This window comes from Dromiciops gliroides, chromosome 4, assembly GCF_019393635.1.
Source record: "Dromiciops gliroides isolate mDroGli1 chromosome 4, mDroGli1.pri, whole genome shotgun sequence".
In the NCBI taxonomy this organism is placed as follows: Eukaryota; Metazoa; Chordata; class Mammalia; order Microbiotheria; family Microbiotheriidae; genus Dromiciops; species Dromiciops gliroides.
In genome coordinates this window covers 43,981,347-43,997,372 of record NC_057864.1, presented here as the reverse complement: position 1 = coordinate 43,997,372, position 16,026 = coordinate 43,981,347, and positions in this window count along the sequence as shown.

Genomic DNA, 16,026 nt, shown 5'->3' with positions numbered 1-16,026 from the left:
ATATATATATATATATATATATATATATATATACATATGTATATATGTATATGTGTGTATGTATATATGTGTGTGTATATGTATATATACATATATACATATATATACATACACATATACATATATATACACATATAGATAGATATATATGGAAATGCTTATTTTATTTATTGTTTGTTAAGTTTAGGCCAAAAAAAAATGAAGCAAAAGTAACCTTGAAGCATTAAAACCAAAGCAGAACACCAAAGGCCTTGAGGCCACAGATGGTATTTTCATTACTGCTAATGACTGAAGGTCATGCAGATTTTAGAAGAGAAAAGAGGTGATGAGGTGTGAACAGCTGGCTAAAAAAGTGGTTTTGGAAAATGACATTTGGCTTTCTGGACCATTTTAATTAAGATACAGGAATTATGGGGTTTGGACCAGGCATGCAGTGCATCTGATGGGAGCTAACAAGAATGGATTTGTCTGAAGAGTTACTGCTTTTAACCAACCAATTTTCAACTGAAAATTCAAGAGGAAAGTGGAAGGGGAGAACATTACACAAATGCCAAGCCCTACCAAACACTCATGGATGACAGCTCTGTTTCCCAGGCTCCTCTGAAGGAGCTTCAGTTAGACGTCTTTCTTCTGTCTCCAGTAGCAATAATCTTGAAAGAAGATGCCATCTCCAGGCAGCTGGGACTAAGAGGTATATAGGACCTCTGGTCAGCCTTAAGACATGATTAGGTTTGATGGACAGTGAGTAACTTTAAAGAGCAAGGAGACATTTTTTTTCTTTTTGAAAACATTTTTACTGATGATTTGCAAGAAGAGTAGGCATTCTTATTGAATTCATGAGTGGTCTTATTATTCTGTATATCCATTATTCCTTTGACCAGGCTAGATTCCATCCAATCCAACAAACATTTATTAAGCACCTACTATATAGGAGGCACTGTGGCAAGCTATAGGGATACAATTAATAAAAATGAATGGAGTGCCTGAAATGGCCTCTTTTCTCACTCCCACCCACTAAAATTCCCATTTCTCTTTAAAATTCTGCCTAAGCTTCACATTCCACATGAGACTTTTCCTGATTCTCTCCCCACCACCAATTTCTAATGCTTTTCCTTTTGAAAATCACCTTGTATTTTACACACACACACACACACACACACACACACACACACATTTTGTGCTGTAAAGGGGAAGAGGGAGAAAACAAGCAAATAGCTATGCAAACAGAATATATTGGGGATAATCTCAGGAAAGCACTAAAATTAAGAAGGATTGGAAAAAGACTTCTTATAGAAGGTGGACTTTAGCTAAGAGTTGAAGGAAGCCAAGTGGCAGGGATGAAGAGGAAAAGAATTGCTGGCATGAGAGAGAGAAGGAAAAGGAATAAACATTTATATAGTTCCTACTATATGCCAGGCTGTACTAAGCAGTTTTTTTTTTGTTTGTTTTTTTCTTTTTTTTTAAGCAGTTTTTTTAAAAATAAATATTAGCTTATTTAATCCTCTTAGAAACCCTGAGAAGTAGGTACTATCATAATTATTATTTTGCAGTTGAGGAAACTGAGGCATGGTGAAGTTAAATGACTTGCCAAGGGTCACATGACTAGTAAGAGCAGGTCTCAGGGCAGAACCTTAGGGAACACCTATGCTTAGGTGTCCAGGCATTACCTGGATAAAGATCTAACAAGGGAAACTGAGAGTGAGTGATCAGAAAGGGAGGACAAAGAGGAGAGAAAAGTGCTTTGAAAACCTAGAGAGAAGAGAGTATCAAGAAGAGGATGATCTGAGCAGTATCAAAGGCTACAGAGAGATCAAGGAGAATGAGTGAGAAAAAGCAATGGGATTTGGCAATTAAGGAGCCACAGGTTGGAGGCAGCTAGATGGCACAGTGGATAGAGTACCGGCCCTGGAATCAGGAGGACCTGAGTTCAAATCCGGCCTCAGACACTTGACACTTTCTAGCTGTGTGACTCTGGGCAAGTCACTTAACCCCCATTGCCCTAAAAAAAAAAAAAGAAGCCACAGGTAATTTTGGAGAGAGCCAGTTCTCAGTGAGTGCAAGAAGATTGAAGGAGCAGGGAAAGGAAAGGATTTAAAAATAAAAGCTAGTTTGTTACCTATTGTGTTATCGTCATTGTCATCGTTGACGTCATCATCACCAACAACAACGACGAATGGAGGCTGGATAAATAAAGCAACAGGACTTGTATTAAGCAGGTCACTATTTCCTAAGTCTGAGTCTGGCCATGGAGACAGACACATTAGCCATATTATCTCTTTCTCCAAATAAACAGTTCGTAAAGAGACCACTTTCAGCCTCCCATTGAAAATGTGGTCTCAGAATGTGCCACATCCCCAAAGCTGGAGGGGCACCTAGGGAAGTCCTACAGAAACCCCGAGGAATAGTGCTGACCACAATGGGAGGAAGTCTTCCAGTGGGAGGAAGTTTTGCTTGAAGCAAACCCACAAAAAGAAAACCAAAATAAAGAAGTTTGGGTGGCTACTAATTTGAGGCAGGGACAAAAAGGACAACAACCAGAAGCTATTACAATGTTTTCTGGTTTTGCATTCAGGAGCTCCCAGATACTGGGAGATGGCAGTTTCATTAATGTCCACATCAGTTGGGCTTGACCTTCCAAGCCATCTAGCAACACCCTCCCCCCCACCCCCAGCCTCCTAGAATCCTTAACCTCCAGAGTCTCCTCCCACAGGGAGGCTAGTTATTAGCATCTCTCCCACTTCAGCGGAATTTGCAACACTTACCTGGTGAATGGTGTTACTTTCTAATGATAACAATCTCATCTGGCCATTAGATTGTAATCTCCTTGAGGGCAGGAGTATCCCCAGTATCCCCAGTACTTAGTACAATGCCAGGCCCAACTGGGTCCTTAATAAATGTTGATTGACTGACTGATTGATTAGAATGGAAGGTCTTCTTTTTGTTGTTGTATCTTTAAGTTTCGTGTGACCCCATTTGGAGTTTTCTTGGCAAATAAATTGGAATGATTTGTCCTTCCTTCTCATCTCATTTTACAGATGAGGAAACTGAGGCAAACAGGATTAAGTGACTTTCCCAGGGTCACAAAACTAGTGTCTGAAGCTGTATTTGAACTCAGATCTTCCTAACTCCAGGCCTGCCACTCTATCCACTGTTCTGCACTACCTTGCTGCAGAAGCTCTTCAAGGGCATATATTACAATATCGGTAATTTGTAACTAATATCAACCATTGCATTTTATCCAATTTTAGTCTCTTTTAATGTCTTTTCTCATATAATTGTTGTCCTTGTGCGTGTTGTTCTTCTTACTACACTGCATCAATTGATACAAATCTTCCCAGATTTCTCTAAATTTTTCATATCAATGATGATAATATATCCTTCCACTCACATAGTACAACCACTTTATCCATCTCCCAGTTGATGTGCATTTGTTTTATTTTGTTTAGTTTATTTTTTGTTTTGTATTGTTTTTGAAGGGGTCCCTTTAACAAGGAAAGCCCCTGATTTTATCTTTTAAAAATAAGAGTTTTATACATGCCATTTGTTTTTACAGCTCATTCATTGTTCAGTTGTTCTCAGTTGTGTCTTATTTTTCAAGACCCCATTTGGGATTTTCTTGGTAAATAAAGATACTGGAGTGGTTTGCCAGTTCCTTCTCTAGCTCATTTTTATAGCTGAGAAAACTCAGGCAAAGAGGGTTAAGTGACTTGCCCAGGGTCCCACAGCTATTAAGAGTCTGAGGCCAGACTTGAACTCAGGAAGATAAATCTTCCTGACTTCAGGCCTTTATTGGTGCCACCCCAATGCTTCTCTCATTCATTTCATTATCTTAAAAAGGTAAGAAGATAATGAAGTTGCTTCTTGGTTTTAGCGATAGGGAACAAGTAACATGATTCTGTTGAAAGAGCTTGGGATCTAAGTTCAGGAGATTCACATTTCAATACTAGCTTCACCTTTTTGTTACCCATGTGTAGTAAGTCATTTACCTTCTCTGAGCCTCAGTTTCCTCATCTGTAAAACTAGGGCTTTGGGCTGGATAACTTCCAAGGTCCTTTCCAGCTCTGCATCTATGTGGGAGTAATCTGCAACAGTCCAAAAAGTAACCCTGCCCAGAGATTGTCACTGCTGGAAATATAGCTTGGAAATGACCTAAAGCAGGGATTCTTAACATGGGTGTCTGTATAATAAGAGGTCTGAGAACTTGGAAAGGAAAAAAATGCATCTTTATTTTCAATATCCTTTGGCTTCCTTTGCAATACGCATCAAAAAACAGAATTCTGGGAAGTCTCTAGCCTTCACCAGATAATCAGAGGGATGTATGATAAAAAAAAAAAGTTAAGAATTCCCAATCTAAGGAAACTGAACTCTAGAGAGACTTAACTAGGGTCATATGACAGTAACAATAACAGAACCCAAGGCCCTGGAACACAGACACTTTGGCTCTAAGTCCAGGTCTTCTTCCAAATCACTGGTCTTCCTTGTAGTCTACATGCCTAATTTATTCATATTTGATTTCATGACCTCTTTTTCTCAGAATTAGTAAAATGCATGTGTGTGTTCTTTGCTGCCCTGAGGTGAAACTGTGAAGTGGGTAAAGTTTAGTGCCCACCCCAGCCTGCCATTTCCACACCCCTTTCCCTCCTTGGAGGTATTCACTCCACTCCCCCCATACCACATCTCTGTAACTCAGCACCTTTGGGATAGGTATCCTTCCCCCTTCAAAAAAGTTATTCTGGAAAAGATCTGACAAATACCTTGTCAGTGAGGCATAAATAACTGATTAGGCTTAATGAGTTGCCTCTGCTAGATAACATATCATAACACACCTGGGCAAGATTTTCAGTCCAAGGAATGAATCTTTATTTATAAAATTTTAAAAATAAGTCAGCTAAAGAATTGGAAATCCAAGGAATGCCCACCAATTGAGGAATGGCTAAACAAACTGTGGTATATGATGGTGATGGAATATTATTGCACTGTAAGAAATGACAAGCAGGATGATTTCAGAAAGGCCTGGAAAGACTTGTATGGTGTATAGTAAAGTGAGCAGAACCAGGAGTACACTGTGCACAGAGACAGCAATATTGTTTGATGAAGAACTGGGAAGGACTTAACTATTCCCAGCAATACAATGATCCAAGACAATCCAAAAGGACTAATGAAGGATACTTTCCACCTCCAAAGAAAGAACTGATATTGATTGAACACACACTGAAGCAAGCTATTTTCACTTTCTTTCATTTTTTTCTTTTATTCAAGTTTTTTATACAAAATGACTAATATGGTAACGCTTTACATAAAAATAAATAAATAGGGACAGCTAGGTGGCACAGTGGATAGAGCACTGGCCTTGGATTCAGGAGTTCCTGAGTTCAAATCCAGCCTCAGACACTTAACACTTACTAGCTGTGTGACCCTGGCCAAGTCACTTAACCCCAATTGCCTTACAAAAAACAAACAAACAAATAAATAAATAAAAATAGGCTAATATTTGGGGGTATATTTTTAGGTCAGGCAAATGTTCTTGAACCCTTAAATCATACTACATAGATGGCAAGACAGTCCTGGTGTGTTATCTATTATTATTATTATTATTATTGTTGTTATTATTAACATTATTGTTGCTATTTTCATCTTTTTGTGTGGAGTTCAGATAGAAACAGTGCTGAGACAAGTTTCTATCTTCTACTGTTCTTCAACAAGCAGCTAGATGGCACAGTGGATAGAGAACTGGGCATGGGATCAGAAGTGTTTATCTTCCTGAGTTCAAATTTGGCCTCAGACACTGACTAGCTGAGTGACTCTGGGCAAGTCACTTAACCCTGTTTGCCACAGTTTCCTCATCTGTAAAATGTTCTGGAGAATGAAATGGCAAACCATTCCAATATTTTTGCCAAGAAAACCCTAAATGGGGTCATAAAGAGTCAGAAATGACTGAACAAAATTATTCTACTATAGTTCTGTAGACTATTGTCCAGGTCATACAGAGAGAATAAATTAATTGGAACTGGGTAAAATGCCTGCTTCCTGTTGAATAAAAGTAGCAGAATATAAATATGCTTCTAAGTAGGGTCACTGAAAGCATCTACAATTCAACCCCAGGAACAAACAAGATGACAGGGTTCATCCTTTTCTTCCATGATTTTGATTTCTTCTGTTGAGTATCCATATTTTGAAAGTTTTCGAATCTAAACACCTTAGAGAAAAACGTGTTAAACATGTAGTCCCACTCTCCTGAATGCAGCAGAACCAGATTAAAATGTAAATCAGAACTACTTAACAAAATAGATTAAAATACAATGGAAAATAGATAATGTTAACATGTGGTTTTCTAAATCAATCTGTAGTCTGGAGGGATCCTTATGTATGGTTTAGCAGCCCCCATTTTTATTTGAATTTGAAATCACTGACAGGGATTAGGAATATTTGTTATGAGAATAGCAATTTTAAATGAATTTTTGTTTTAATTTGGAAGGATCGATGTTCTTATTGATTGCTCAGTCCTTTCAGTTGTATAAAACTCTCCATAATCCCATTTGGAGTTTTCTTGGCAAAGATACTATAGCATGTCATTTTTTTTCTCCAGGTCATCTTACAGATGAGGAAACTGAGGTTAATAGAGTTATGTGACTCGCCTAGGGTCACATAGCTAGTAAGTATCTGAGGCCAGATCTGAACTCAGGAAGATGAGTCTTCCTAACTTCAAGCCAGGAGCTCTATACACTCAGCTGCCCAACAATGTCCTATCTGGGCAATTATGGTTGATAGTTTGGTATTCGATGATACACTAGATCTAGTACAGTTGCTTGGTTGGAGTCTCTCTTTATTTATTAGTCTATAAAAAGTATCTGGCTTCTGATGTATAGGTCTAGCCCCCAGGTCACACTTTTGAAGGAACACTTAGATTGTCTAGGCTTCAGTGATATGTTACACAGTTTCTACCATTTCCTTGCATAATCTGCATTGATCATTAAGTTCAAGCTTCTGTCATTTCTAACGTCAATAGCACAGTGCCAAATTGCCAGAAACCATTCCATTTCCATAAATAATTGTTTGCCAGAAACCCTTCCATTTCTATAAACAAATGACAGTCATTTGCTTATGCTTCTTTGTTAAATACTGTTGCCTGAATTCATGCAGATGTTGCTCATGAAGGGTGTTTTGGGATCTTAGCCATTTCATTGGCTACTTCTAGAGTGGGTGTTGATATTCTTGACGAAGATGTTGTTTCTGCTGCTGCTGTTTTTAAGGTTACTGTCATAGAATAATCAGAGCAGCTAGGTGGCACTGTGGGTAGACTGCTGGGCCTGGAGTCAGGCCAACTCAGTTTTCTGAGTTCAAATCTGGCCTCAGATACTTACTAGTCATGTGTCCCTGGGAAAGTCATTTAACCTTGTTTACCTCAATTCCTCATATGTAACAATGAGTTGGAAATAGAAATGACAAACCATGTCAGTATCTTTGCCAAGAAAATCCCAAATTGAGTCATGAAGAGTCAGAAACAACTGAACAACATATTAAAAAATATAGAAGATCGGGGCAGCTAGATGGCGCAATGGATAGAGCACCGGCCCTGGAGTCAGGAGTACCTGAGTTCAAATCCAGCCTCAGACACTTAACACTTACTAGCTGTGTGACCCTGGGCAAGTCACTTAACCCCAATTGCCTCACTAAATATATATATATATATATATATATATATATATATATATATATATAAGATCAAACTCAGAAAATCTGACACCTGTAAGATTTCATATTCCACTTCTGCAAACACATCCTCCTCAAAAGACTGTTGGTGGCATTTGGGGAGTGGAATCTTCCTAAGCTATTCTCTGTCAATTGTCTATATCTGGGTTTGGAAGCCAGTCCCAAATAGTTCAGTCTGCTTCCCATTATTTGCAGTGGTATTCTCAACTCTCTTCCTGGTCATCATTGCCTTTCTGGCTATCTCCTCCTAAATCCAATGGTAACTTCTTACTTCACAACCCATTTTCAGTCTCAAGAAAGTGCAGATCCTTCCAGAATCATTTCTCTTCCTTGGATCACCAGGTCCTGGGATCTATCTTCTACTGTCATGGTGGACATGGTGCTGGCCCTGGAGTCAAAAAGACCTGAGTTCAAAAAAAAAAAAAAAAAAAGACTTGAGTTCAAATCTAGCTTTAGACAATTATGTGACTATGTGACTCTGGGCAAGTTACTTAATCTCTGTCTGTCTCAGTTTCCCCATCTGTTATATCATAATAGTACCTACCTCCCAGGGTTGGTATGAGGATCAAATGAAATAGTATTTGGAAAGAGTGTATGGAACATAATAGGTGCTTTAAAAATGTTTGTTCCCTCTCCCCTCTTCCCTTCTCCTAGCTTTGTTGCCTGTGCTAATGAGGTCAATAATTAATTAATGAGTTAAAAAGTGCAAAAATAGGGTTCAATAAGCAGCATACTCCTTTTTCCATCAAAAATACTGAGAGATAGCTACCATTGAAATGCATTCCTATACCTAAAAAGACCATGGATTTTCTTAATTGTTATGGTCAACTCAATTCCCTGAATCTACAGTGAATAATAGTGGAGGATTCATTATTAATAAGGATGGACAAGCATGAATGTATTGCTGTCAAAGAAAAAAAACTCCCAAATCAATGACATCACAGGGTCATTCAAGTATAGTAGATTTAGAACTGGAAAGAAGCTTAGAGATCATCGAATCCAACCCTTTTATTTTACAGATTAGTAAACTGAGGTAGAGAGATAGTGACTGGCCCCAGATCATACAAGCAGTAAGTAGCAAAGCCAAAATTTAAACTCAGATCTTTGTATTCCATATCCAACAGATTTCCCACCATACTTTCCAACTGCTTCCCGTCTATTTTTGTAACTAGTCTTTCTGCCTCTCCAATCCATCTCCCAAACAGTTGACTGTGTAATCTTCCTCAATGATCATGTCACTCCTTGATTCATAAACCTTCTATGGTTGTCTGTTGTCTGATAGAGAAAGCATACACTCCTGATTCTGACACTCTAGACCCCTTTACAATCTGACTCCAACCCATCTATCTACATTACTTCCCTTCATGTTTTCTACATTCCAACCAAGCTTAAATCATCATCATCATCTTTCTTCTTCTCTTCTTCCTCCTCCTCCTTCTCCTCCTCCTTCTCCCTCTCTCTCTCTCTCTCTCTCTCTCTCTCTCTCTCTCTCTCTCTCTCTCTCTCTCTCTCTCTCTCTCTCTCTCCATCCTACTCTTTCTGTATCTGTGCCTTTAATCACACTGTTCCCCATGCCTAGCATGGATGATGCCCCTCCATCTCAGATCTTTGTCTATTATAACCCTTTGATCTCTTAAAGGACCATCTGAGATGCCCCTCTCTATAAAGCCTGCCCAGGTCCTCTTCTCCTGGGAGAAAGTGTCCTTTCCTTCCTAACACTCTTCACCTATCTCACCCTCCCTTGTATCATAATTAGGACTATAATTAGACTGTGACCTTCTTGAGATCAGGAACTGTCTTTTACTTTTCTCTGTCCTCAGCATTTAGCACAATACTTGGCACACGGTAAGCACTTAACAGATACTTGTTGACTTACTGTGTGTATTTACTATTATATTGAAAGCAGGGTCACTGCTGTATGTTTTTCTCACTAATTTCCATTATATATTTTAGGAGATAAGCTCCTACCAAAAAAAAAAAGAATCTCAGCCCCTTCAATGCTCAGACCTAGAGTTTCTTGCTTGAATCAGTTCCTTGTCTTAATTCTGTGACAGCCCAAGATTATTAGAGGTTCATTTCTGTTCCCCATATTTGTTTATTAAAAAAAACCCACCCAGATGGTAAAAGCCCAAAACAAGGGACATCACATTTTGGAGTGAAAGCTCTCTATGGCTTGAGTACATTGGGCTTATTGTATTAGCACAGTATTAGATTAAATATTCAACATTATAAAAGCATCAGGCATTTAGAGAGATAGAGGTTTCCAGGCACAGCTAATGGACATTTTCAGAAATAGAGTGTATCTAATGCCAATTTTTAGATACATTTCTTAGAACCGAGTGCCTGTTCAGTGTTTTTCCTATCTCAAAAAAATGAACAAAACAATAAGCTTGAACATCTAATTGGCGGAAATTGCAGAGAACAAACTTTGGCTTAATGACAGGCAAACTTTCCTGACAATTAGAACTACCCAAAAGCCATATAAGGTGCCTCAGGAAGTAGTGAACCCCTCAACAAAGGTTTTCAGACAAAAGTTAGATGACCCCTTCTCAGATAACTGAAAATTTGCAAAAGGGGTGCCATCTTGGATATGAGTAGAAGTAGATGGCTGCTGAAGTTGCCTCCATCTTATATATTCTGTGGCTCTGTGAAATACACAAAGATGATATATATAAAGAATACAAAGACACAAGGTGATGAAAACAATTCAATTCCACAAACCTTTGAGGGTCTACTATACACAAGACTGTGCTAAACACAACAGATACAAAGAAAGAAAAGAAATAATCCCTGTCCTCCAGAAGCTTGCATTCTACAAGAAAGGGGTAAAACATGCACACAAACAAACACAGAGTTATTAAAAAAAACAAAACAAAACAAAACAAGAGCATGGGCAGGTAGGTGGAGCAGTGGAAAAGGCACCGGCCCTGGATTCAAGAGGACCTGAGTTCAAATCCTACCTCACACACTTGACACTTAACTAGCTGTGTGACCCTGGGCAAGTCACTTAACCCTCATTGCCCCACAAAAAAACCCAAGCAAACAAACAAACAAAACATCAAGAGCATGTACACACTAAATACCACTAAATACCAAAAGAAAATGAAGAATGGCAAAGGTGATCCAATCTGAAAAAAGTAAGCCACAAAATAAAAAGAAATCCAAATGGAGCAGGGGAGCAAATAGAGTGACTTGGTGATTGATTCACTAAAGTTAATATCCAAAAAATAATTTTTTAATTTAAAAAAATTTTTTAAATTAATTTCCTTTCTTAAGGCAAGTTTCAAACAATGAAATTTGTGGTTTTGAGTTAGAAGGAACCTCGTAAATCATCTAGTCAAGGGTTCTTAACAAGTTTTGTATCAAGAACCCTCTGATGACATCCTAGGGAAACTGAGGCACCCCTTCTCTGGATCATGTTTTTAAATGCATGTAAAAATACAGAGGATGGGGGGCAGCTAGGTGGTGCAGTGGATAAAGCGCCGGCCCCAGATTCAGGAGGACCTGAGTTCAAATCTGGCCTCAGACACTTGACACTTACTAGCTATGTGACCCTGAGCAAGTTACTTAAGCCTTATTGCCCTGCAAAAAAAAAATACATAGGATTACCAAGGAAACTAATTATATTGAAATATGGTTATCAAAATACATTTTTAAAAACAAGATCATACTCCTCAGGTTAAGAACTCCTGAATTCTAGTACAACCCATACCTGAACAAGAAAACCCACTAAAACCAAGGAGATCTCCAATGAGCATTGTGTGTACACTCAGATGCTTGTTTTTATTGGTTTGATTTAATCTCATAGTTTAATTAATGTCCTACTATGTGCAAAATCCAAGGAATATAAAGACAAAAATAGGTCTTCAAGAAGCTTATAATCTGCTTGGGGAAGGGGGATAAAACATATCCATAAACAAATACATCACCCCTCCACTACAGAAGTCAGGGTGAAGTCTACGGAAAAGGACAAGAATTTTTAGCATATTTTGATTCAAGGACTACAGGGACTCTGGAGCTGTGATTGTGTCCAAAAATACCCTATCTCCCCTCTTCCTAGAGAAGGCATAGGTGTCTTTTCAGAAATGGTCCCAGCTCTTATATAATCATTGAGGTCAAACACACCCATGACTCCTGTCGGGTAGATGTCTGTCTTAGCCACACACCTGGGATAAAGGGGTGCTATATAAGGAAATAGAAGATCCTACAAGAAAGGAATGTACACAAGTGAGGAAGCAGGAAAGACTTCATGGAGGAGTGACATCTTACCTAAGCCTGAAAGAAATTAGGAATTCTAAAAGATGGAGGTGAGAAGGCTTTTGTGCAGGCCTGAGGAAGAAGCTGGGATGCTGACTTTGGGGAACAGCAAGTATTTCATGGTTAAATATGGAGTTTACAGATGATGGTGGTGGTGATGTGGGGGGTGGTGATGATGGTGGTGGTGGCGGTGATGATGATGAAGAAGGAGGAGGGGGAGGGGGAGAGGGAGAAGAAGGAGAAAAGGAGTAGGAGGAGGAGGAAGGGAAGGAGGAGGAGGAGAAGAAGAAGAAGAAGAAGAAGAAGAAGAAGAAGAAGAAGAAGAAGAAGAAGAAGAAGAAGAAGAAGAAGAAGAAGAAAAAGAAGAAGAAAAAGAAGAAGAAAAAGAAGAAGAAAAAGAAAGAAAGGAAGAAAGAAAGAAAGAAAGAAAAAGAAGAGAAGGAGGAGGAAAAAGAAAACAACATATAATAGGCTTGAATACACCTTTTTTTTTTTTGCAGGGCAATGGGGTTAAGTGACTTGCCCAGGGTCACACAGCTAGTAAGTGTCAAGTTTCTGAGGCTGGATTTGAACTCAGGTACTCCTGAATCCAGGGCCGGTGCTTTATCCACTACACCACCTAGCTGCCCCTTGAATACACCTTTTAAAAGCCAACCTTACTAACTCTAACAGGACAGCTGGGTGGTGCAATGAGTAGAGTGCGGGGTCTTCCTGATTCATCAGGAAGACTCATCTTTGTGAGTTCAAATCTGACCTCAGACATTTATTGTGTGATCCTGAGCAAGTCACTTAACCCTGTTTGCCTCACTTTGCTCATCTGTAAAATGGAAAAGAAAATGACAAACCACTTTTGTATCTTTGCCAAGAAAACCCCAAATGGGGTCATGAAGAGTTGAACACAACAACAACAACAACAACATTAACTGTAACCCTCCTTACCTCCAACCCTTGCCTTCCCTGGCTTCTTCTTTCAAGACTCAGTTATTATTCTACTTTCTTCAGTGTGGTTCTTGGTCCCTTCAGCTGCTCATGCCTTCCCTTTGAGATTACCTTCTATTCACATTGCCTATGTGTTCTACATACATAGTTATCTGTCTGTTGTCTACTTCATTAGAATGTGTGGTCCTTGAGAGCAGGAACTAATAATGTATTTGTATTTCTTTGCATTTCCAGCACTTAGTACAGTGCGTGACACAGAGTAAACCTTTATTAAAGGCTTGCTAACTGATTTCTAAAGATTCCTAGTCTTTTCCCCATCCATTCCAAACTCCAAATCTCTTTCAAATCCCAAGTGGATGAGTAAAGCTAGAGGGAGAGTATGAGGTATTAGAGAAGAAATTACAAATGAAAAAGAAAAAGGATGAGGTTAAACCCATACCCATAAAATGATTATTTAGCTCAACATTTATTTGCCTTGAAAGCACTTTCAAGTTTATCAGGAATAAATCCAGAGGACACTAAACTCAGAGTAAAAGTAGAATTTCTTTATTGTTCTTTCACTGATATAAAAAAATTATAGCTCTTTCCTTTTGGAAATGAATGTGGTCATAGGTTTAAGGTTAGAAACCAGAGAGGACAGGCAAGCTTGCCAATGTTTACAAAGCAGAATGGAAAAGCTTATATGACTTCTGCAAGTGAAGTTGATTTAAGGAACTCAACTTAAGGAAGCCTGAAGGATACAAAATGTGGTTAATGTGCATGGTCAGGGAGGTGGCATTTCAGCCAAGTCTTGACACAGACATAAGAGTGGGGAGAGCCATTCCAGGCAACAAGGGACATTGTGATTAAAGGCACAGACACATAAAGAAAAAAAACAAGAATGAGACCAGGAATGGAAGAATATTACAATTGAACGATTCCTAAAGTAGAGTAGTATAGACAAAGTGGGTTGGGATGAGCTTATAGAGAGCCCGGAATGCCAAGTTCAGGAGTTAATTTTCTCACTAATGAGGATGCTGAGGCTCCAAAAAGGTTAAGATGGTCATTATAAATACAATTTTAAGATGCCCTTTTAACTCAGGTCTATTGACTCAGAGCCCAACAAATTTAGCACCGCACCAAGTTGGTTCCCATCTTAGATGACTCAATTCAATTCAATTGACATATGAGGAAACTGAGGTCCCAAAAGGTAAATGACCTGTACAATGACACCAAGTGAGTTACTGACAGAACTGAGATCTAGAACTCAGGTCTTCTGACCCCAAACCCAATGTTCTTCCCCAAATATCCAAGTATGATGACTTCCATCCATAATGTAGGAGAACACTACCATAATGACATCTGAATTTGGAGTCTAACAACTTGGACTCAAATTCCAGCTCTGCCACTTACTTAATTTGGAAAAATTGCCTAATGTCTGCAGGTATCAGTTTCCCCATTTGTAAAATGAGGAAGATTGACTACATGGACTCTAGGTTCCCTTCCATCTATGATTCCGTTATCCTTCAACTAGATGGTATCTGAAGTCCCTTCCAGCCTCAAATCTATGAACTTGTGAACATAGTAAGACCTGGATCATAGCTTTAGAACCAGGAAGGACTTCCAAGATCTATAGTCTAGAATCATAGATAGATGAAAACAAAGAGGATTTCTCATCCACTCTCCTTGGATGGTCAGTCCACAAACATATATTAAGCACCTACTATGAACCAGTCACTTTTCTAAGGTCAAGAATGTTGTCACCTTTCATACCTATACCTTTAGCAGCTAGCACAGTGCTTAACTAATATTTGTCAAGTAGTCAGATGGGGAAGGGGCACCCTTTGGTGACCCTCAAAATGTTTGAGTATGCTACCACCCATACATAAAGGACTGGCTACACTTGGGTTTATAGCCACTCATCTTACTACCTTCCTGTTGTGCTATTTCCTACCTGTTACTTAAATTCTTGGGGCCTCAGTTTCTTCATCTACAAAATGAGGAGGACTTCAAACAAAAGTTAGATAATCCCTTATCAGGCAATGTAGACTCACAAGTATTTCCTAAGCATTTATTATGTGCCAAGCACTGTAGATCAGATACACAGGCATGTATAGCACATTAATTGGGGGTGGACACCCAGGGAATTCCATTTGAAAATTTTTCTTTGAGGCAAACATTAATTGATTACTACATTATGTCTCCATCATAAAGGACATGATTTTTATTCATCAAAAAAGCTAAAGAAACTAAAACTGAACTAACCTGATTTTTAAAATTAATAGCCAAGCTTTGCTTAAAATATGCATTTTTAAAATGAAATGTAAAACATGTAATTGGGGAAAAGTAAAATATAAAAAAGAGAAAATATATAATTTATCATATATCATTTAAAAAATATTGAGGGTTTTGTGTTTAGGGCAGGTAGGTGACAGTAGATAGAGTGACAGGACTTAAGTCAGGAAGACTCATCTTCCTAGTGTGATCCTGGGAAAGTCACTTAACCCTGTTAGCCTCAGTTTCCTCGTCTGTAAAATGAGCTGAAAAAGGAAATGGCAAACCACTTCAGGATCTTTGCCAGGTAAACCTCCAATGGGGTCACATGACTGAAATGAATCAACAACAACAAATTGTGTGCTCAGGCACACCCAGGACTCTTCTATACACACCTATGATCAGGTATGTTAGAGAGGGGATTTCTTTTCCAGTCTGGATGGGACTAGAAAACTTTTGATGTCCTCTCCAATTCCAGGATTTTGTGACCTACTATGATGCGTCTCCTAATTACTAATTATATGGCAGTCCTAATAATTTTAACACATCCTTTTCTCCAAAAGACCAGCCACAAAAGGACCAAAAACATTCATTTAAAAATCACAGGGGCAGCTAGGTGGCACAGTGGATAGAGCACTGGCCCTGGAGTCAGGAGTACCTGAGTTCAAATCCGGCCTCAGACACTTAACACTTACTAGCTGTGTGACCCTGGGCAAATCACTTAACCCCAATTGCCTCACTAAAAAAAATTTAAAAATAATAATAAAAAAAACAATAAAAATCACAATCTACACACACACACACACACACACACACACCAGAGAGACAAAGAGAGAGAGTAAACAGCCAGTTGTTAGGCAGAAGAAT